The 21,982-nt window shown below is 38.1% G+C and overlaps 1 protein-coding gene across 1 annotated transcript in view; it reads left to right on the plus strand.

The window, feature by feature from the left end:
- The first annotated feature begins 456 nt into the window (after window positions 1-456).
- The window catches only part of Mei4 (meiotic double-stranded break formation protein 4), a 150,852-nt gene continuing 129,326 nt past the window's right edge, over window positions 457-21,982 (plus strand). Inside the window, exon 1 of the mRNA XM_021173376.2 lies at window positions 457-583. The gene's annotated coding sequence lies outside the window, so the exon portion shown is untranslated. The remainder of the gene's footprint in view (window positions 584-21,982) is intronic.

The following is a 21,982-nucleotide window of genomic DNA, read 5'->3' on the forward strand; positions in this document are numbered from 1 at the left end:
AACAAGCCAACAAACGAACCCAAAGAATCTGTTTTCCCGACAGAACAGGAGTTGGCACAACAGAAGCTTTACTGAAACTTTTCCTTTTTTTCAAGTCCCGTGAGTCTCTCCTTAGAAACCAAATCAGCCTCTCAGGCAGGCAGGCAGTCCTAGACTATTTAGAATTATTTTGGAGAATAAAGGAAGATGCAGGCAACACCTGCCTAGTCCAGCCAAACCGGCTACCGGCTCCTCGCCGAGCCCGCCCGAGCCCGCCCGAGTCCCTCCCCAGCCCCTCCGAGGAGAGTGGCGCAGAGGCTTCTGGGACTTGTGGTCTCCGCGGGCCTCCCTCTTGATTGGCACTGGAAGAAAGCCCGGAGGAGTGGCGCTCTGGGCTCTGGCGCCTACCTGCGGGCTGCGCTTGCATCAGCGTGCATGGCCCGGAATACTGGCCCCCGAGCTTCCCCCGCCGCCTGAGGGCGTCCTTCCTTCTCAGGAGCCCCAGGCTTGTGTAGCATCTGTACTCTCGGGCCCTGGGTCCCCTCAAGCAGCGCACGCTCTCAGGTGCTGTGGCTTGGGGTTCCTTGTCGCGCCCTTTGCGGAGGTAGGTCTCCTCACGTGTGGGGATGGGTATTTCTTTACCTGATAAGTAGATCGCGTCTGGAGCCTCAGAAACTTTGGCGGGCAGAGCGTGTGTTTTGTGGTGTGTTCTACACCTTAGAGTCTGTGTAAGCCTGGCTTCACTGTAGAGGTGGTTTCTGAGGTTTCCTGGAGAAAAGGATGGTTTTGGGGGACCTTAGGCACTTGTTGATCTGATCTTTTACTGAGCAAGTACACACCCAGAGGAACAGCAGAAAGTGTTTGGGTGTTAAAAGTGCGGCGGGTGCGGTTTTCTTGTCTCAGGGATCTGACAAGCACGTGGTGGTACATGAGGTAGAGATAAGAATCATCCTTCGAAGAGCTAGGTTGTGGTGAGATATGCAACAGATCAGAGGAGCAGGGCCAGAAGTGGAGGCTCCATTACAGAGGAAGAAGCCAGTGAGGGTTTGGTGAATCTGGAATGTCCAAAGTAGCAGAAAGTCAATAATTTGAAGTGAATTAAATAAAGCCTTGAATAGCTTTATAGTCTGCAAATTACATATTTAGAGGATTAAAATCCCACCAGGAACCATAGAAAATAAATTAATATGTCGATATTCACAGAATATAAATATGAAATTCATGAGAATTTCATAACTTGGATTCTTCATGAACTGGAATTTATTATTGTTTTTTTCTGTATCTTTTGGATTTTTGAGACAAGGTTTCACTTTGTAGGGTGGCCTTGCCTCCTGCTCTCAAGACTGATGGCAATATGTATGCCTCAGACAGGATTAAAATGTGAACCACCAAGTCTGAATATATCAGGCTACTTCCAATTGGCAAACTTTTTATCAAATTCATTACATACATTCTGATCATTTTTGGCTTGTTTATATTACTTTTTCCTGCTTAGAATTATGTGATTTTCGGTATATCTTATCACTACAGAGATGACATTCACAAATTAACATCCACTATTTTACTTTCCATTGTTATAGCTTACAGCTTCTGTGAGGGCCTTAGGTTAAACACAATGTCTTTGTATATGTCAGTAAACCACAAAATTTACAATTCAGTCGTAAAATTTGGACATGAAGACTAGGAGCACAGATTTGTGACTGAGTATTTTTTTTTTTTAATTTTTTTTTCATGAAAGTAGCAATGTTTGGAATCAGATATTTGAAACCAATATTATGGAAGTCTTGTTAAAAACATAGTATTAATTTATCCCATGGTTTATTATATCAAAGGAAATTAGAAGTCTAGTGTATTCTAGGTTTCATGATATCTGTGAATGGCAGGTATATGTTAAGTTCTGCTGTATGAAAATACTTGAAGCCAAAAGTCACAGCGCCAATTTAATAGGCATATTAACCCAAATCATTTGAAGCATTCGTGAGATAAACATACTTAACGATTGTATTGTGGGTAATGTTTTGAAGGATTTGAGATTTAGAAAGCTAAAGGGTTATAAAGACAGAAGATGTTAATGCGTTGAAGAGAAAGTAGGTACGTTTTTAGACACTGGGGTGTAATCGGGGCAGCATCACTAAGTGTTTTAAGAATAGGTTTAGAGTGTCAGCTCCAGCAACGGGAAGAAATAGCATTGAGGATTTGTCAATTTTGTCACTTGTAACAATGGCAAGAACACTCAGGTACTGTGGGAGTATTGAAAACTCCCCTTTTAAAAAGCTAATAATTTTAAAGATTTTGTAAATGTACATTTTATGCTAAGCACACTTCACTTCATACCTCTTTACTCTTCCTTTTCATGTCCTGCCCCCTCTCACTAGTATGCTTTGCTCTCCTAGACAGTTTTATTTCTGCTTCATGTCATATGTATACACATGACTGTATCTCTATAAAGTCTAGGAACCACCATGGATAAGACAAAACACATGCTCCTTGTTTTTCAGATGCTGACTAAATTGCTTTAAAATGATCATCTCCAGTTGCATTAACTTTCCAACAAATACATGGTTTTTATTCTTCTTTATGGTTAAAAATAAATCTCATTCTGTATACGTAACACATTTTCCTTATCCTTTCCTCTGCTGTGAACACTGCATCGGTCCAAAATTTGATTATTGTGAAGAGTGCTTTGATAAACACTGTTGCGCAAGCATTTCTATGACTTGACTTGAGTCAGTTAAGTGAATACTCAGGAGGGATCTAACTCAGTCAGAAAGAGGATCAATGTTTATTTTTGGAGGAACTTCCACTCTGACTCCCATACTGGCTGAACTAGTTTACATGGGAGCAGAGGTGGGTACATGAGGGTCCCTTTTTGTCCACTCCTTCACTATAACTTCTGTTATTTGTTGTTTTAGTGACTATCATTCTGACAGTGGTTAAATAGCGCCTCACTGTAGTTCAAAAAAAATACTTTAAAACTTTTTGAGATTACGACATAATTACATCATTTCCCTGCTTTCTGAAATGTCTTCTCTTCATCACCTACCATGTACAGCTCTCCTTTGTACTCACTCAAATTCGTGGCCTCTTTTTCCTTGCTGTTACATATACATATATACATTGTACACACACACAAAAGTGTGTGTGTGTAATGTATTTATGCATGCATGTATGTATGTATATAAATATATAAATACAACCTGATCAGCCTGTATAATGTATGTTCTGGTTTGTTATTTTTAGATGCCTAATAAGGTTGAACATTTTGTTTGTTTGTTGACTATTTGCATTCCATCTTTTGAGAATTATTTATTTACTTCATTAACCCATTTATTGATAACATCATTCAATTGCTTGTTTAGTGTCTGTGTGTGTTCTTTGTGTACTTTGGATATTAATCCTAAAATAGCTATCCAAACTATCTCTGGTCGCTTGTCTCTAGTAACTCTGTACTCATCTGTGCTGAAAACACTGATCTCATTCTGTACTGATTAACAGATGCTGACCTTAGTTCATGAATGATTTGGGTTCTGTCAAATCCTTGCCTATGCATATATCTTAAGGTGGATTTCTTACCTCCTTTTCCTTTAACAGTTACAGAGTTTCAGGTCTGATGGTGTATTAGTTAGGGTTTTATTGCTGTGAAGAGAATCCATGGCCATAGCAACTCCTATAAAGGAAAACATTTAATTGGGTCAGGCTTACAGTCCAGAGGTTTTGTCCATTATCATCATGCTGGGGAGCATAGCATCATGCAGGCAGAAATGATGCTGGAGAGGTAGCTGAGAGGTCTAGCAGAGAGAGAGTGTCACTGGGTCTGGGTTGGGCTTCTGAATCCCTAAATCCCACCTTCAGTAAGGACACACCTCCCAGTAGTGCCTCTCCCTATGAGCTTATGGGGGGTATAATGGTAGGAGCATCCTGAGTGTCATGATATTTTTAAAAGTAGAAGCCATAGTGTACCAGGAAAACCCCATGAGGCTTCACCCCAAAACAAGGAACTTGAGACAACTGGGGAAAGCTAGAAGTGGGAAAGGTCATCTTCCCCAGGGTGGAGCAAGCCAATTGGTGATCCTATGACCCACATAGACTGAACTTGTTATTTAAGAGCACACACACACACATACACACACACACACACACACACACACACACACACACACACACTCGAGCACGCGCGTGCACACCATACAATACATATGCCATATACACATAAATGCAAGAAATAACAATGAAACACTAGGCCATGAATTTGAAGGAGAATGGGGATGGGTATATGGCAGAGACTGGAAGGAGAAAAGTGAAGGGAGAAGTGTATTATAATTTCAAAAATAAAATAGAGAGATTTTAAGAGCATCCATTGGAGTTTATCCTTATTTTTTGTTTTCTGTGTTAGGGATGGAGCTAAATGCCTTGAGATGACTGGAAAAGTGTCCTATCTCTGAGCTATGTTCGCAGCTAGAGGATATCTAAAGAACTAAAAGAGTCCCCAGCCAGAGGAAGAGACTGAAAGAACTAAAGAGCAGAGATTGTTAATGGAGAAGGAACAAGGATTTCATATGCAATTTTGGAACATTGTTCATGGTATATAGGACAGAAAGATACTGGGTGTTATTTTTGAGATGCATATCACAGAATAATTGCAGTTTTCTCATGATCTAGCTAAGGATCTAGTTTCCTTTATCTGTTTATCCCCTTGGTATATCAGTTACTTAATAGTCTTAACTACCCATCCTGTGTTAGTAGTCAGGTATTGTGTTCAATGGCATTTACTAACTATGGAGGTAAAATATATATCAAATAACTAATTAGATAACATGACAAAGTGCAGTTCTGATACTTAATAGGAAAAAATGTAGATTATATCTACTCACACTGGAATGAAATATGTCCTGTAACTATCAAGGAGAGTAATTTCACACATAGGATAAACGTAGATCATTGTTAACATGTTAACCATACCTTTCCTATGATGATGTTTGTTTGTTTACCATCAAGTTCTTTATGGATCTTTTTACAATATTGGCCTCAGTCTCTACTCTTGGGCATTTAGAATATATTTTTCCAGTAGGCTGGTGAGGTTGGTTGGGAAGACTTTAAAGAACCAAGACTTTGTAAGGATCTTCTTCATGCCTAGTATTGCTGCTTTAAAAAGACTAAATATGAACTTAGTGGCCGTTTAATTTTATTCCTGGTACAGTTATTCCCATTAGGGGAAGAAAAAAGGTTTGGGGAGTGGTAAATCGATGATCAACCACAGCCTCCACTGACTAAGTCTCTTAACATCCTTTGGAGAAGCCACAACAACATAGTGCCTGTCACTACTTATTAGAAATTTTTGGTAACAGCTAATGAAAGTATCTTTCTTCCCCTTTCCTGTTTTAAATATTAATGCCTTCTGAGTCAAATGATTGGAGAACAAGCATCCATTCTGCAAGCAAGCAAGATTACTATTGCTGCCGTGATTTGGCATTGTAGCACTGAATGTTGGCTAAGTGCTTGTACAATCAATTTTATTTTTCAATTTAAAAGATAGCCTGAAATCACCTCTGTCAAATTTTGTTTAGTGTGGATTCAGAAAAAAAAGGATCTTTCTTAAAAGGGGCTCTTCTTTAATGTGGAGGAAGGTGATGCATGAAGACTAGATAAAACATAACAAAATGTCATCATTACTTGAGGAGAGTGAAGCCTTTAGCCATCAGTATTATCCATGTGACTTTTTTTGTTACTGGTTTTAGCAATGGAAATATAAATGAAAATAAAATAACAACAGCTGAAATATTACGTAAAATGCCAGCTCTCCTCGTGATATGGTTTTCAGCTAGGGCACCCAGATGTGTGTGTGTGTGTGTTACAGCATATCAACATATGTCTTTCAATATAAATAAATCAGATTAAAACACTGGATTTTATTTAGAGCAAAGGCTGTCAAACATTTCATATACTGCCAGAGAGTCACTATTGAAGGCTTTGTAGGCTACACTATTTATATTGCCTCTACATAGCTCTGAGGTCCTAATGCAAAAGCAGCTTTACATAATCGAATGAATATGGACACTTTATGTTTCTTTGGTTTCATGTTTTATAGAGACAGGATGCCCTCATTTGACATGTGAGCCATGGTTTTTTAATATCTGATTTACAGCACCTCTGAGACTTCCTAGTAAATAAGAAGTACTACAGATAAGTATGATTGATAGCTGAATACTACAGAAAGGCTGAGATGGACTATTTTTATTGACTATTATATCTTCATTTATAGCATAGTGTCTGATAGGTAAGCATTAACTTGGTACATATGTTGAATAAAGCAATAACTAGCAAGCTTATCTGGTTGAAAATTAACCTAGGTAGGCATTGTACAGTTGATTTCCAGGTTATGTGATAGGACTATACCTAAAATACTTTGAATAGATCAGATATTTCCTTTGAGTACTTCAAAGAACAAATTTGAGGAAGATGAGTGAAGAAAAAAGAGGTAGCTAAAAATGACAGTAAGAAACATTAGGTTTGTGAATCTCTACCAGTACAAATGAAATTTTGTGTTATTGAAAGACTACTCAGAAATGTGTTTGAGCCCCTCTCTCAGTCTTGGGTTTACCTAGACTGCCCTCTGTTCTGTATGGCTTTGTTAGCATCTGTGATGCTTATCTTCCTCCTGTCTCTCCAGCTACTAAGCCAGTTCTCAGAGACTCTTAGAACTTTCCCTCCTGCAGATTCCTGCTTCCTCCTACGTGCCTTAAGGTGATCCAAGACCCCATCAAAGTCTTCCTCTTCCTCAACTCTCTCTTGCAGTTCTCCTAACTGATCTTTTTCCTCACATGCCTTTAGGCTTTGATAATGGAGGGATGCCTCTTTCCTATTGCTGTGATTACTAGATCCTCGGTCACTGTGTTATCTTGTTAGTTAGAAATGGTCTCTAAAAACTATACTCACATTTCTCAGATTGGGATACCACCAGCTTTTCTACTGACCCTTGGCTTTCTTAAAGGATTAACATTTTACATAGATACATATTGTTTGTCAAAGCATAATTAGTTTAACCAAAGTCACTGACTCTATTATAATTAATCTCTCTCTCTCTCTCTCTCTCTGTTCTTAAATAACAAGTTCACACACACACACACACACACACACACACACACACTTGGGTGTGCACATGAGCCATGGTGCATGTGTGGACATGACAAGAGGTCAATTCTCTCCGTGTGGGTTCTAAAGATGGAACTCAGACCATGAGGTGATGACTGCTCTTACCTCTAGCCACCTAGCCACTCATCTGCTTCTAGGATCTGCTTTTAGCATCTCAGGATCAAAATGGTCCTGGAAGGTGACTCATTTAACTTTTGTCATCACAAATTGAGGTTGCCTACCACAATTCTATCATACCCTTCTATGGGTGACCTCCTTCTTCAGTAGAGCACTCACTAGTGTTTGCATTTTCACATGTTGTCTACCTGACTGGTGAAATGGGCGCACAGTCCTTCCTTATGGTCTCTGACCTCTTCAGTGGGGCTTCTTGGATGGAGTAAGTCTTGTTTAGATGCCATTCTATTTTTTGACAGTATTTGCCAGCTCTGTCTGACATTGTGGTGCCTAGGCATAATCCCTATTCGAGCATGTTGTCTGATCATGCTGGATTGAGCCTTGATGGTCAGGGTCATTTTACCTGGAAGATAAATAGGAAAAGTAGCAACTTCTCCTTCTCCCTTATCTCCATAGATGTGATAGACTGTAGGCCTGTGCAGGGCACTCCTTAGCTCTCCTTAGGCAAGCACCACACATGATATGAACAGTTGTCTTTAATAATCACTTAAGTCTTTCCTTCTATCGCAGATTTAGCTATAATTAAAGACTTTCAATCAATGGGATAATCTATCTTAAAAATTGCAGTACCAATTAATAAATTTTTATTTGTTTTCACTCAAAATATCAAAAGTATACTATTTATGTTTATTATTTTAGGGGACATTATTTCAAATATTTTATTATATTTTACTTACATTTAAATGTTTTATAGTAAATGTCACGACACATCTGTATTGTATGTTGTATCTATTTTGTATATTGTCTCTTGTGTCTGTTTATTTATTTTTTGGACTTCACATTTTCTCTGAACATTAATTCTCTGCCCTGTTTATTATTATAACTTTGACGTCTTGTAAATTTAACAAAATACATACAACTGTATCCCCTTTTTGTTTGAACATCAAAATGACTTCAAGGAAATATTTAGAAGTGAATCTTTAAATAAAACATTAAATTTAGTTGGTCTTTATAATGAAAGTCCAATTTATTTTTAATAGGCCTCTCAGATATTTCTCAGCTCTTCCAATTCTGCCTTCTTATTTATTCAGTGAATTCATTCCTTATTTCATTTCTGATTAGATTGCTTTCACCTTGGCAGCACTCTGGACAGTAAACCCTCTTATATTTAACACATGCTTTAGTTTAGTTGTAATGAATAGAATAATAGAACAGCTTATTAGAAACTGATTTTGATGGTTGGTGAGAGAGATGTAACATTCTTAATTTTTAGTATGGTAGAACATGTATGTCAAAGGCTTCTTCTTTTCCTGTCATCCTGCTTACAGGAATACCTGCCATTGCAAGATGAAAAACCCAACACAACCTTATTTCACACCCCACAGTGGTGACTGTTTCATCCTTCTCAGAACAATGGCAGGATAAACGTACTGTCCCTTCTTCACTAATAGCACACCTGACCAGAGGCTTATCATCCATTTTCTGTTGGTAATTTGTTTATTTTCTTATTCTACTAATTCTATTGTCGCCTCTTCAGATTAAAAGCCCAGAGGGAAGGAACGTCTGTGTCTCTAGTGTCTGGTACAACCAATTATTGATTCTGAATGCTTACTGACAATATAAGACTGTTTAATATTCTGCTTTTCTATAACAGTGCATAGAATATTTAACATAGTTATGGAAACATTACTGCTTCCCAGAACTGTATTTGTCTGATAGCTATATCCTAAATAATCCATTATTATGCAAGTTTTATCTTTTAAAACATTCATGACTTTCATCCATTAATCTGATGATTAATAATATCTATTGCAACTAGGATATATATATATATATATACACGCATATATGTATATCCTAGTATATCATATTTGTAATATATGTATATATATATATATATATATATTATGTGAATACCAGTAGGCACAAGGCAGATAGCATATGGAACAACTGGTCCTTCATTGAAGGTCACTGTTAAAAGAATGGTCAATACTAGGCAAAAACCAGGTTTGCCAGCCTGTCCTGAAAAAGATGGCTGTTGCATGAAATCAAATCATATGTCAGCCTCCCATTTTTCCACTCGTGGATAATAACCTTAGGTTCAGTAAAGGATTAAGGAAACAATCGAAAAATTAAAAGGCCAAGTTTTGTGGGTGTATATTTTATCTGTATTCTTCTAAACCTTTTTACTTTCAAGTCCTTTTAGTATGTGTTTCTGACTGGGGTCTGTCACTTTATGGACCTGATGTTGGAGTCACATTCGAGCTTTCCTTCTTTCCTCCTGTATAACCTGGTCGCAACCTTCTGAGTTTCTGGCCTCCTTTGTGCACAGTTGTGCTGTTTGGCCCTGACTCTCCTAGATTCCTTTTCTTTCTTGTGTCAACATCTCTCCACCGTCTATTACCAAGTTGAATACACTTCTTCAGATACTACGTAGATTGATCACTGATCTGCTCAGAAGGCCAAGCTATCTTCTTGCCTAGTATAGGAAGTTCATATTTTGCCAACTGACCTTCAAGGTCCCATTTTCCCAATCTTATGTTTCTTTATTCCCCAAACTATTGCCCAGAACTGACCTACAGCTTAATATCCTCTTGGATGGAATTGAGAAAGAGTTCGGGAGTTTTAACTGATTCTAAATTGTAGGTTTGGTACTGGATGCCACGAGAGAGGATTTTTCCAAATCAGAGAATCATCAGAGGAGGCAGGCCTGATGAACCGAGCTGTGCTGCTGGGAGAGATAGGTGTGGAATCTGCAGAGGGAGCGCTTGATTGCTCTTTTCAAATCCTTGGAGAGTGATTTAGTAAAGTGAACTTTATGCTGTTTTACCATCAAGTGCAGATGTGGGAATAATAATCAGAGTACAGAGCATAGGGACTTCGAAGAGTGGATCTTTAAGTAATCAAAATTTCAATATTGTTCAAGTCTGTGTAGCAGGGCTGTATTTCTAATTCTGTCAGGTGACCGACTAGCTCATGCTTCTGATGTGATGCTCTTAGGAACTCATGATATATATATAGCATGATCTTGGTGTTCCTTCTCCTTATACCTGAAATCTGTGTGAGTGCCACAAATGCTAATTTACAGTGTTCACTTGGCAGCCAGAATAGAAAGATTAAAGGTTCTGGACTCAGATTGTTATACTTATTTCATACTGTGTGATTTGGGGCAGGCTATTTTTTGTGCTTCTTTTACATCTGCATTATTGGAAGAATCGGTTTTGTTGATAGGCATTATTTCAAGTGCTTTCTATCATAAAAACTGTCATTCATTGTAACCTTTATTTTTCTCCTCTTTTATTTTACGTTTTTCATTTTGTGGTGGTGGGGTTTAACACACGGCATTACATATGCTAAGGAGAGACTGTACAACTTAGTCATAGGCACCCAGCCCCAAGACTTTTCTCTTCCTTTTTTTAAAATCATGCTGTCCTTTTCTAAAAATGTTATATTTCCCACTGCAGAAATAAACATCAGGAGATATATCAGTGTTTTGTTCTAAGGGAAAATGTTCTCCTTATTTAAGTGAACTGTATTACTATTTCTTCTCTGTAGATAACAGGTCATTTTATTCCGAATAACAACTTGGTAATGGGAAATTAATTTAGGCACATGCCACTATCTGAAAGGACTGGCAGGCTTTCTAGATCCGTTTTGCTTTTGTTTTCTGTTGTTAAAATACAGACATAAAATACTTGTCCCTGACTAGGGCTTATTCATAATTCATTTGAGGACTGGAGAGTTAACTCCGTGTTTAAAACCACATGCATACTCTTTGAGAGGATCTGAGCCTTATCCCTAGCGCCACAAACACATGATGTATGCCCGCCCAGACATACACACATGCACAGAAATAAAAAAAAATCAAAGAATTTGTAAAAATCTATTTGTTTTTGTTTTATTTATATGAGTACACTGTAGCTGTCTTCAGACACATCAGAAGAGGGCATCGGATCCCATTACAGATGGTGTCAGCCACCATGTGGTTACTGGGATTTGAACTCAGGACCTTTGGAAGAACAGTCAGTGCTCTTAACCACTGAGTCCTCTCTCCAGCCCTGAAGAAAATATTTGAAAGTAATAGTTGGCTTTGTTATTTAAGTTATGTAATTTTTTTAAAGAAGGTACTTATTTTCTCATGATGATGGTGAGTAACTGTTACGTGGCTGAGTTTGGTTCCTTAGGGGGGGTTATGAGAAGGACTCTGTAGCATGTATCTCTCCTCATTTCTGGTGTTTTTCTTTAGTGATTCTAGTGAATAGCATTTTATCGCTATCTTTATACTGCAGTTTTCCTCCAATATCCAAACATGTTTGCATGTCTGAAATTGATCTTTTTTAAAAAAGAGATTTTAAAATGTATATGTGTACATGTGTATTTAGGTAGATGCCCTTGGAGGCAAGGAGAACTTTGAATCTCTGGGAGCTGCAGTTATGGTAGGGTGAGAGCTGCCCAATGTGGGTGTTGGGAACAGTAACTCTGGGCTTCTGAAAGAGAAGAAAGCGCTCTTAACTACAGAGCCATCATTCCAACACTGTTTTCTCTCTCTCTTTTTTAAATATTATTTTTGAGGATTTCTGTATGCATGCAATGTCTTTTGTTGAATTAGAATGAGTACTATCTAAAAAGAGATGAACAGTGTTGCAAATTCTGAAATTTATTGTAAAACAGATATTTTATTAAGTTATGTCTAACTCATCGTTGTTAGGAAAGATACATCCTAGTTATTAAGATCTCTTGTTGCTTCACGAAAGCAACTTTTAACATTGTAGTTATGAAAGTTGTTCGTCAATCAATTAAGCAATGTTAAATAGAAAAGGATTCACTATATCACCCATTGAGCATATCTGTGTGGTAAGTTCAAATGAGGTGAACTTGCTGATAAATTTGAAAAGATGTACCCGTCAGAGGAGATCACAGTGCAATAAAGCTCCGCTTGCTTGAAAGTATTGCTCAGTTTTTAAAAGAGAAATGGATATTAAGTATTACATCTGTGAGCATATAAATATGTATATATATCTCACATATATGTATGCATATATGTGTGTGTATATGTGGGGGTGGGTGGGTGGGTGCACATAGGTGCATTTGCATGTGGAGACCAGAGATCTTCTTCAGTCACTGTCCAGCTTTTATTATTGTATGTATGTATGTATGTATGTATGTATGTATGTATGTAATATTTGTGTGTATGTATGTATGCATTTGAAGATAGGATGATTTAGTGAGCCCTGGGGTTGCCAATTTGGGTAGACTAGCTGGCCAGCAGGCCCCAGGAATCCTCTTGTCTCCACTTTCACAGTGCTAGGAATATAGGCATGTGACAGGTTCTGAAATTTTATCAGTTGCTCCAGTAAGAACATTCTGGATGCTGTAAAATGGTTCAGCTGGTTGTTGACTGACCCCAGTGACCTGAGTTCTATCACCAGAAAGCATATAAAGGTAGAATTAGCAAGCTAACTCCACAGTGTTTTCCTGTGACCTCACAAATGTGCCGTGTGCCTGCACTGACACGCATACATCACACACAGACATATACTAGCAACCAAAGTTTCAAAAGGCTTAAAAGGGTATACTCTGTTTCATACGTTTTACACAGGTAACTCAGCCTTTTAAAATGTGATGTAAAAACATTTACCTCATGTTGAAGAGAAGTGTAACATGATGGCATCTGACAAAACTGTACATTTTTGTTATACCTGCTACTTTTAGTATTGTCATGTTATAATTATGCTATAAGAATTCAACTTTGGGTATTGCTCTCTTTCTGGGGCTGAGCAAAAAACTGAAAGCAGAGAGAAATGAACTTATGCCCATTATGTATATATTTTATATAACAACCTTAGATACTCATATCTGTATTATAACTGAACCATTAACATTCCTCCCATGAGCCAAGTGCTATATTAAATTTTCCATATGAATTATCTCATTTAATATTCATCATGACTATATGGTAGCTTATGCCATTTGCTTATTTTTCAGATAAGAAGCAGGCTTGTGGTGCCTAAGCAAACAAAATATTTGAGTGGGGGAGCCTGCACGTTAACCACACTTTTGGCCTTCGTTCGCAGCTGGAACTTTGCACTGTTACATAGCACTTTTCGGGTGTTTCTGTAATTACAGAGTCAGAATTGAAAAAGATGATGGTCAAACTGTACTTTCACATCAGTGCTGAGATCTGCCCTCATCTTAGGCTGATGGCTGCTCAGCTCCTGCTTGAGTAACTCCAGTAATTGGAATTTCAGAACGTCACAAGGCAGCACATTCTATTATTGGATAGCTCTTATCAGTAGATATCTTATTCGTCTGGTTATTGGAAATTTGTCTCCCTGTAATTTCCACGTGTTGGCTCGAGTTCTGCTTCTGGAAAAATCCTTACTGTCTGTTTTTCCCCTTTCGCCTTGAGGACGTTCTGAGGCTGTGCTCCTGAGTTCCTGGCCGCTCCGTCTGGGTATAGCATTCTTAAGGGGGCAAGAAAAGCAATGTACTCCACACTGTATGGATTTTAGCCACTGCATTCCAGCTCCTCTCTCCTGGGCCTGCATTTCCTTCTGAATTAGCTGAGCATCTCTAGGCATCTTTGCTAGGAAGTCACCTGCTAATTGAGGTCATTTCTGATTACTCTTTGAAATTGGGACAATTTTATCTTGCTATTTATTTTACCTGACTTGTTCGTAGCTGTTTATCACAATCTGAAATATGTACGTTCTGCTTATTTTCCTAGTGACTCCTCCTATATGAATTAAAACACTAAATCATCTACCTGTTTCCATCACTGACACAGTCTTTAAGGACTGGGGGATATAGTATGTGGCCAACAGATACTTGTTAAATAAATCAGCGAATTGCCCTCTCACTTTTTTAGGGTGCCGTGCCCACCACAGAGCTCAAGGAGAGATGCTGCTCACATTCTAGGTTTTGAAATTAATAATAATAACAATGTAAATTATTATTTATTAATTAATTTGTGTATGTGTGTGTGTGTGTGTGTGTGTGTAGATCAGTGGACAGCTTTGTGTAATCAAATCTCTCCAATCACATTTACATAATTGGGCCTGAGCTCAGGTTGATAGAGACTTGCATGGCAGGTTCCTTTATCCTGCTAAGCCTTCTCTTGCCCGCCTTGCTCACTTTCTTAGCAGAAAAACAAATTTTGGAAACCTTTAATTTTTCTTTCAGTCTTTGAATTTTATATACTTATTGGTCAGTTAAATTCCTGGGGACCCAGACTTATTGGCTGACAAAATAGTTGCCTGTACCACGTTTTCTGCTGTTGAGAATTATAATGCAAAAACTCTATAATACTAGTTATGATAAAAAGGAACTTTATGAATAGTTTTATGTTTTAGTGGGCCAAAGTCATAGTTTAGTGGGTAAATATATGCCAACTACTTTTTTCCTTAAGTGGTCTCTTTGTGGTGCTTCATCTTGAGTTTTTGATTTGACAGTGTATCTTACAGGTTCTTTGTTTTGTTTCTTCTGTGAAAGTGACCACAGCATTAGATAGTTGGATAATTCCACATTACTATCGTTTTTTGGTCCTAGTAACTGAAGACAAGTGAAAAGATGAGAGACAGAGATGCTGATGTGCAGAGAATACAAAAATCAAAAGCTCCAGGGCAGTGGTTCTCAACCTTCCTAATATAGTAACCCTTTAATACAGTCCTTCATGTGGTGGTGATGCCCCAACCATAAAATTATTTTCATTGCTACTTCATAACTGTAATCTTCCTATTGCTATGAGTTGTAACATATTCAATGTTTGTTTTCTGCTGGTCTTAGGTGACCCCTGCGAAAAGGTTATCAGATCCACACAAAGGGGTCATGACTCACAGGTTGAGAAACTGTACTAGAGGCACTAGACTTTCTGTTTGTCCCCCAGTGGACAGGTTTTAGGAAACATTCCTTGAGTTGTGAGAAAACTGTTGAAATAAATATTATAAGAGCCCAGTGGTGGGTTCAATACCCGCCTCAATGGTTTATGTTCCCGAATGAAGGACACACACACACCTGAAAGTCTCTAGGCATCTTTGCTAGGAAGTCACCTGCTATTCGAGATCATTTCTGATTACTCTTTGAAATTGGGACAATTTATCTTGCTATTTATTTTATCTGAGTTGTTCGTAGCTGGGCCACTGCTTAACCTCTATGTGGTTAATCCTGAGTTATTACTAACTCTATGTTATATTTTGGCTGCTCTGGACCCCAACCAAGGGTGACCCAATGGGGCTGCTCTCTCCTGGCTACATCACATGGCTACCATGCCTCTCAGTCCTGCACTCTTCTCAGGCATAGTGTCTCCAGTCTCCTCCACACCCTCCTGGCATGGCAGATCTCCTCTCTCCTTTCTCATGGTCTCTAGCCCGGGAGACCTAAACCCTGTCTGTGTCTTATCTCCCCAGCTACTGGCATCTTTATTTACCAATCAGAATTAACTGGGGGGCAGGGTCCCTCAGTGACTCTTGTGCGACCAACTTTGGGGATGAAAATTGACATTAGAATACAATCAGCATTGGGTCAAACCCACTACAGAAAACGTCATTTATTTCCATGAGGTTTATGCTGGATATGGTCACTGTGAGGAAGGAACGTTTCCCAAGCGATAGCTGTTGTGTTGTGAAGAGTCATGCACAGCTGATAGCTCACTGCCTGGCTTTAATGGGAGAAACCAACTGAACTCAGCGAAGGTCTCACTACAACAGCTGATCTATTAGTTGGCAGAGTAAACAGGAAAGAATTTCTTCACAGTCAAAAGGTGTCTTTGGATGCAGGGGGAAAAGAAGAGATAGATGTACTTTCCATACCCAGAGAGTTGACTCTAAACCTATGAATTATTGACACGTGCTGTAATTCTTGTTGAGTGTTTGCTCGTCTAACAAGATCAAATGATGCTGCCGATCATTAGGTCGTTAGTGCTCTGTCAGGTGCTTCTGAATTTAAATCTGCAGAATGATAATTGGTCAAGGTGCTGGAAAACACTCATAGCTGCTTACTCATAGTTATTTTTAATGTGTTTGGAAATGTTTTTAATAACGAGGGAGGTTTTAGCACTATGCTATGAATCTATCATCACTAAGTACAAAAGCTTTGCAAGTACAACTGTTAGGGCAGAAGATAACCAATGGATGTGCTGTATTTTCCATTCCATTTTATATCTAAAGGGGAGGGATATATATTTTGGGATAATATGTATTTATGCTAATATAGGAAAATATCTTGAAATTTTTATGAAATATATTAGAATTAAAATGATTTCATCAGTAATATGATTTCAGGATAAATCTTAATTAGTAACAATTATCATGATTGGAGCTTTTGTTAAGCTAAAAGATACCATTGCTTGGAAGTGAACAGTTGGGAATAGGTGTGAATAATTGTTCTTCACATTATACAAAGAGCTATGATTTGGGTTTGGGCTTACTGATTGGTGTTAAGTGGGTAGGGATGACTGGGCTGCAATGGCTAAATGAAAAGAAAAAGTAAGAAAGAGAAAGAAAAGCAAAACATAGTTAAGAAACTTCTTAGAATCTTTCTTTTTTCCTCAGATTGAAAAGTAGAGTCATAGTGTAACCCTGACAGCAGGAGAAAGAGTACTGCTGGTTGGTGCTGCTGCTGCTGCTGCTGCTGCCAGGTGTCACTGTCACTTAAAGTTTTTACACTTATATGTGTTCCTCTGTGTGTTCATACACTCAACAGCACAGGTGTGGCGTCAGATGGCAAATTGAGGGAGTTCTCTCCTACCATATGGTCCCTGTGATTTAACTCACTGCTTGGCACCAAATACCTTCACCCTTTGAGCCATCTTGACAGCTTCATCATAACTTGTAAATAAGGAATTATTGCTGATTTAGACACAATCCTATCACACACACACACATACACACACACTTAAAGGGAGCTACAGAGATTGTGCTCTGGCTCTGAGACACTTAGAAAGCAAAGGCAAGAGCTGGATTCAGCATGCAAGACATAGTTTGATGCTTTGGGACTGTGGCTCAGGCTCTCTACTAGCTGGTCTAGTTCAGTATATCGCCCTACTTAAACACACTTATGAGTGCTAAGGTAGTCTCCATCCCCCACGGAGGTTAATTCTAGTGGGCAGAAAGGATAATGCTGGTAATACTTGATCTCAGACTGGTGTTGGTGGTCTTGCAGGTTCTAGCAGCTCTTGGAGCAGGGCAAGGCCCCCCGGGCTACCCTGTTAGAGAAGGTTGCCAAGAAGGGCTGGGCTTTGCTTTATGCTTTAGCATATTGTGGGTTTCAGTGTGTAGGTTCTAGTAAGCATTTTACTTCTTCTTTTTGTGAAAAGGGTTTGGAGGCCCCTTTAAAAATGGTTCAAATATGTGTATGCTTTTGATATGGTAGTTCACATGAGAAATACTACCTTTCTATGTACATCAGCATATATGTGGAAGGATGAGTTCTGAGTGGTCTTAGATGGAACTGAAGGGAATATTTTTGTTGAAGAAGACAGAACAATGATTTTTAAAATGATGAGTCTTTACATTTCTTGTAAAAGGAAGATTTAGAGTAAGTGATTCCTTCAGCAGTTGGGTTGAATTTGAATATCTGAACTATATGAATTTGTTACTCAGAATCCATCTTTGGGCAACTATTTTAAAACACTCCAGAGTTCAATCTTAAAAATGAGACTATATTATAACATTTTCAGACACACGGGAAGTCATTAAAAATGATACAACAATTATAAACCAATGTAACCAAATCCCTACTGTGAGGTTAAATCTTTACAAGGAAGGACAGGAGACACTTTACACCACTGGTGCCTAGGACCAGCTGCAGAGTGCCACTCTTGATAGGAAAACACTTTGTTCTTATATCAATTCCTACTTTCTTTGTCTGCTGTATATTCTCCATATTGAGGAGGCTAAGGCAGGAAGGTCCTGACGTGCCTGGGCCATACACTGAGTTCAGGATTAGTCTGGGTATTTTAAAGTTTGGATTTTGTCATCTATACTTTCCTTTGTGTTCTGTATATGACTGTATCTTAAGACAGTAAAAATCTTAATATTAAGTTCATAAAGCTGCGATTAATGAAATTTTAAAAGCAAAATTTATTTATATAAATGTGTAGTTTTACTTTATTTTTCATAACTTAAATGATTTTAAGCATGTCAATTTGTTTAGATATGATTATATTAATAAATATTTAATTTAGATAATTTTTATTATATACAATTAAGTGATCACTTGAACATTTTTCTATCATCAGTATGGCTATCTTTTTTGAGTTCATATACTGTTTTTATTAATACCTTTTTCACATATTCTGGCCACTTTTTAAAATATGTTTTTATTTTCCTATTGATTTATATGTATTTTTTGATATTATGAATATTAATCTCTTACTTAAATGTATTTCCTGAGAATGCAATTACCTACATGATGGGTGATGGGTTCCTTTTTCTTGGTTTTATGGTGACTTATTGGACAAAAGATTGACATTTTGATGAAGTAAAACTTGTCATTTCCTCTACTTTCATTTATGTTCTGTTTTGGTTTTATAGACTTACAGAACGAGGGAATAAAACTTTAGTTAATATATTATACAATGCATTTTAAATAATAAAAAGGAAAATATTAATAATCTCTTTTTAAAAAAATTAAAGACTCAAAGAATCTCTCAGTTCATTTGGAACCTTGAGAAAGGGAAGGAGGCAGATTTTTTTTAAATGGTAAGAAAATATGTGTACCATAGTAGCAGAAAGATGGGCTGGGTAGGGTGGAGAAAGGAAAAACAACAGGTAAGAGGCAGTGAATCTGAAGCAGGATAGAGGAAGGAAGACAAGATAGAACAATGTATAATGAAAATATATATGTGTCATACATGTGTTACACATATATTTCATAATGAACTTACTACTTTTCCTGTTAATAAATTGATTTTTAAAGAGGAAAACATGCTTTGAGCACAAAAAGAAAGTAATGAAGTTGTGTACAATTTGTGCTAATGAAGTTAACAACTTAATATCCAGCAAGTAAATGTCCTAAAAAAAAATACTATAACTGACTAAAATAAACAAAACATCTCAGTCACATCTACTAAGGACACTGGCTTTTTATTTAAAAAAAAAAAAACCAACAAAAACAAGAACAAAACAACCAAAAAGCTTATGCTCATGGTTTATTTTATTCTTTGCGGACCTGTACTCTGTCACAGATATGCATGGTGTGCACACACACACATAAATTTAAGTGTAGACTTGAGTGTGGGAAAGAATATAAATATTTTTAAAAATCTGATTATTTTTGCTCCTTTACAAGGAATGTCATGGCTTCATTTTATTTTAGAGCTGAAAAAAAAATCCATTTTGTGCCTGTGGTGGGCACATTGTGTGTCTATGTATATTATATTTTTTTTATTCATTTATCTGTTTACACCTGGCTCAGAAAGTTTTGGAAGGGAAGTTTCTACTTCCCTAGCTGTTGTAAGTGGTGTAGAGCAATTATCATATATTAATGTTTAATGTTTATCGTCTGTTTCATAATATATGATTTATGGTTGTGAAACTGGATTTGTAATCTAGTTTGCTTTAAAACATAAATCCAAGCAGAAAAAGAAGGTATTAGGTTGACTTAGAAAAATGATACTCTGAGAGGGACCCTGAAACACTGCCAGTTGCTAGCAGGGATTTGTAGTTCTCTGCCTGAGATATCAGAGGAGCACAGCACATTATCAGAGGTAAGAATGAGTGAGAAGGAGAGTGTCTCTGTAGGCTCCTGAGTGTTTATTGGGGTCATTTCCTCAGATTATACAAAAACAAAGTTCAAGCAGGTATAGCATCATAGTTAGTTTTTGTTTGTTTGTTTGTTTGTTTCTTTTTGTAAAGCAGTATTTTTTTGGATAAGGCCTCATGTGTGTTCTTGGAGACCTGCTTCTCTATCTCCCCTCTAGTCCTTTATCCTTCAAAGCTGAAGACCTGGCTTAGCTGATGCTCATAAGGCTGCTGTCTCTCTCCCTCTGTCTGATCTGGGGGAGTGCTCTGCTATTTTTCCTGGCTGTTTCTTTACTCTATGTTCTGCGCAGTCTCATCATGTCATGATGTGTAGCTTCTGCCATCTCTAGAATACAGGTTTTAAATTATATAAATTTGTGCAGTTTATGGGTTTGAGTCATAGAGTTCCTCGGATGTTTTATATGCCTTGAATTAAGGCTTTATATATATATTTTTTTTTCGGAATAATACCTATTCCGCCTTATGAAATAGGAGTGTATAGGAGAGGCACTGATAATTCTTCTCAACTATTTTTTAAACTACACATAAGTAGTACCCCTCTGCCCGCATTTCCTTCCATGGATCTGTGAAGTGGAAACCAATGGCGCCGTAGGACATGATTTGTGTGCACTTTTCGGGATTTATAAGATGTCTATGATCCATTGTTTCCACGCTTGTTTCTGCAGACATTCAAAGGAGACACGCCCTCTGACAATGGCGAAGAGGGAAGGAGAGTATGAGGACATAAAAGCAAATGCAGTAAAACAGCCGCAAGAGGCCATAGATTTAACGATCTATGACTAGTTAACCCTTCTCCCCTGCCCCTAAGGGGGGGAAAAAAGATAGTTGGCTGTTTTGATGGGACTGGAGCAGAAATAGAAAGAAAAAAGAAATCTGCAAAGGCAGTGTGTTTTTTTTTTTTTTTTTTTTTATCTTTACCAGCCTCCCTCCCGTCACCCAGCCTCGGCTAGAAAGGCTTTTAGAGCTGCCTTTTAATAATTAAAGTAGACAGAGCTGAAATCTTGAGTAGCTCCTGATTCTTTTATGTAAAACTTCACGAAATGTTAGTCTGCTGAGCACTTCACACTAACTATGTGCTGAAACTATAACAATCATTAGGGAATTTGTCAGCTGGAACTAATCCAAAAATTACATTGTCCAAACTCTAGTGAACTCGTTATATTAAAAGTCTCATAATAACTTACTGTTCTGATATTTCCAGGGCCCTGATGGCCCAATATTGATATTTGATAAGTGCATATTTTTCTATCATGGTTCATTTTTTACTTTTAATTTGTCAGATCACATTCATCCCAGCTCCTCTGTAAGACTTCCTGTGCTCCTTCTAGTGTTTGGGCGTGAGTCTCTGCATCTCTTTCCATTGGCTTTCCATTGGCTGTTGAGTGGTGTCTCTCAGAGGTTCCTGTCTGCAAGCATAAGAGAATATCATGAATAGTGTTGGGGATTGGTTCTAGCCCATGGAATGGATCTCAGTTTGGGGCAATCATTGGTTGGCCATTCCCTCAGACTCTGCTCTATCTTTGCCCCTGCACTTCTCATAGGCAGGGCATATTTTGGGTCCAAGGCTTTGTGGGTGAGTTGCTGGCCTTATCTTTCCACTGGGAGTCGTACCAGGCTACTGGAAGGGGCCACTTTAGGATCCATGTTCCCCATTTCTAGGAATCTCAGCTAGAATTTCCCTCCTGGGGCCTCTTCCCATCCCAGGCCTCTGGCAAGTCCTAGAGATTGCACCTGTTCCTCAGCCACTCTTCCTTCTTTCTACCCTACTCTCCCTATGTATGACCTCCTCTCCCTGCCTCATCCCCTCCACATTTCCTCTTCCACCCAATTCCCTCCTTCCATCTCTGATAACTATTTTGTTTGCCCGTCTGAGAAAGATTTGACCCCCTCCTTTGTGTGCTCCTTGTTATTTGGCTTCTTTTGGGTCTGTTGATTGAAGTGTGGTTATCCTGTACTTTATGGCTAATATCCACTTATAA

Source organism: Mus caroli, unplaced genomic scaffold (genome assembly GCF_978045245.1).
Source record: "Mus caroli unplaced genomic scaffold, Mus_caroli_1 scaffold_11, whole genome shotgun sequence".
In the NCBI taxonomy this organism is placed as follows: domain Eukaryota; kingdom Metazoa; phylum Chordata; class Mammalia; order Rodentia; family Muridae; genus Mus; species Mus caroli.